Raw genomic sequence first — 2,535 nt, forward strand, 5'->3', positions numbered from 1 at the left:
TAAAATAAATTTTTAAACTCTTATTCTAAAATGTATGTGCATTTTCAGTCATCTCCATAACAAACCTATGATTAAATTAAATACATACTTTTCCAAAAGAAAATCTGCTTTGCCCTCAAATCCTTCAGTAAAGCCGATGCTCTTCACAGATCCAACATTCCTTTTTGTATGAGTTGAAGAGAGTTGTGGATTTTGGTTGTGTCAGAATTTCTCCATGGTCACTTGGTTCCAGCCCTGAAGGAGCACACTAGAAATGTACACACTGTCAGGCTCTGGTTTCTCAGATGCACACTACTTTATACCTATGGTCTCTGGAGAAGAACAGATGAGAGAAATCTATCAAAACTGTGCCACATCAGTGTTCACAGTGAGTTACATTCATGTCCACAGAAACATAATCTCTTTGGCAGCTAACTGAGGATTATTGCACAGGCCCAACATCACTTTCAGCCTCTCAGAGTCTAGCATATAATTCAGGGGCTCCATCCCCAAAAGTCTGTCAAGGGCAGGCCCTATAGCTCAGCTGGTGAAGGTGTTAGCTGCCAAGCCTAAAGATCAGAGTTCCATCCCATCCCTGAATCCCACATGGTGGAAAGAGAGAAATGCCTCTGGAAGTTGTCCTCTGACTTCTACTCGTTCACTCTGGCCCCCTAATCAATCAGTCAATCAATCAATCAATCAATTAATCAATGTAATAAGTAATTTAAAAATATTTATTTTTATTTGTGTGTATGTGCATGTATCTATGTAACTTTATGTGCAACGTGAATGTGCAGGTGGTGACAGAGGCCATCAGATTCCCTAGAACTGGAGTTACATGTGGTTGTGAGCTGCTTGATGGGGGTGCTGGGAACTGAACCGAGTCTTCTGCAAGAGCAGCAGCACTCTTAACTACTGAGCCATCTCTTCAATGCCAAATCAAAGTAATTTTTTTAAACTTTAATTTTTAATTTTTTTATTTATTTTTATCCTATGTGTATGGGTGTATTGCCGGCATGTAGGTAAGTGCACGCGGGTCATGCAATGCCCGTGGAGGACAGAAGAGGCTGTCGGATCCTCTGGGACTGGAGTTATGGACAGTTGTTAGCTGCCATGTAGGTGCTGGGATTCGAACCTGGGTCTTCCGCAAGAATAGCCAGTGTTCCTAACTGCTGAGCCATCTCTCCAGCCCCCAAAATAATAAAAAAAAATTTTTTTAAATTTTTTGTCATGAGTGTATTGCCTGCATATATGTAGGTGCACAGGTGTTGTGCAATACCCCCAGGGCTCAGAAGAGGAGTTACAGTTAGCCACCGTGTGGGTGCTGGGATTCGAACCCAGGTCCTCTGCAAGAGCAGCCAGCACGCTGTCCTTGGACACAGGCTCCCCAGTGTACTCTCTGGAGCATCCCTTTCTTGCATTCTTCAATGCTCCAGGGTGTCCCCGCCTCTCTCCCACCCTACGGGTACTTCGGGAACAAAGCTACACCGAGACCACCGAGCCGATGCTCCGCCCCTCGGCGCCTGCGCGCTAGGTGCACTCGGCGGTTCCCTCCCAGCAGCGCCCGCGCGCGGTCCCTTAGGCCCCTGGGATCTGTGGACAGTTTCAGGCCCTGGCACCTTGGCTTCTGCTTGTCGAGCGCGCCCAGGTCGGGCTGGGCACGGGGGTCCTGGTCCCCGAAGGTCGCGGAGGCGCTGCCGCGTGGTAAGCCGAGGACACGGCGGCCCTGCGGCTAGGAGCGCGGTGCGGGCGGGATGGTGGTCACTGGTGGGCGTGCCGGGGTCTGCGCTCACCCTGCGGCCACCCGGCCATCCCAATGGCGGCTGTGTGACCGAGTGGGGACACCGCTCGTGTGAGCGCGATTGCTGTGACCGTGGAGTGTGGGTGCCGACCCCAAGGTCCTCTGCCGTGTAGACACGGCCCCAGGCGAGCGCCAGGCAGAAACACTCCCAGGAAAGAATGCCAAAAGGCGCGCATCGTGGGAGAAGCGTGTCAGGTGCTCCCCTGAGAACTCCCATCGCGCGGTCACACTATCAGCACTGCCCGGGCCGCGCGCGAGGGTCAGAGCCAGAGGTTGCCTGGGAGGCTATTGCGAATTCCCAGCTCCAGTCCCTGCTTGACTTTTCTTAAATACCGGGACAGGACAACCGTAGTCTCCTGTGTGTTGGGTGATGGGTGGTAGGGACAGGTGTGGTTGAGTCCTGTGTCCTAAGTTTAACCAGGCTGGGATGGGCTCCAAGAAAGGTTTGGATGTTAAGATTCCCTTCTACCCCAGTCCTCTCGAAGTCTGAAGGGCTGGCAGGAGGGGAAGGAATGAATTGCTGTTGCCTTCTTAAAAAAGAGTATTTCCTCCTTGACTTGGAAATGTGTTTTTATTTTTCAGTCTGTAAGAACATCTGTGTCTTATCATTAAATGTCTGGTCCTTGGAAACAGTGGCAAAGTCCACATACCATCTTGTGTCTGTGTGCACATACCCCTGTTAAATGCTTTTCATTACTCTTGTGAGCTTTAATATTTATTTATTTATTTATTTATTTATTTATTTATTTATTTAT

At 49.3% G+C, this 2,535-nt stretch overlaps 1 protein-coding gene across 2 annotated transcripts in view; it reads left to right on the forward strand.

The window, feature by feature from the left end:
- The first annotated feature begins 1,538 nt into the window (after nucleotides 1-1,538).
- The window catches only part of LOC115067778 (zinc finger protein 14 homolog), a 33,225-nt gene continuing 32,228 nt past the window's right edge, over nucleotides 1,539-2,535 (forward strand). For both annotated transcript variants that reach the window (XM_029556528.1, XM_029556527.1), the window contains exon 1: nucleotides 1,539-1,683. The gene's annotated coding sequence lies outside the window, so the exon portion shown is untranslated. The remainder of the gene's footprint in view (nucleotides 1,684-2,535) is intronic.

This window comes from Nannospalax galili, unplaced genomic scaffold (assembly GCF_000622305.1).
Source record: "Nannospalax galili isolate Female #2095 unplaced genomic scaffold, S.galili_v1.0 scaffold886, whole genome shotgun sequence".
Taxonomy (NCBI): Eukaryota; Metazoa; Chordata; class Mammalia; order Rodentia; family Spalacidae; genus Nannospalax; species Nannospalax galili.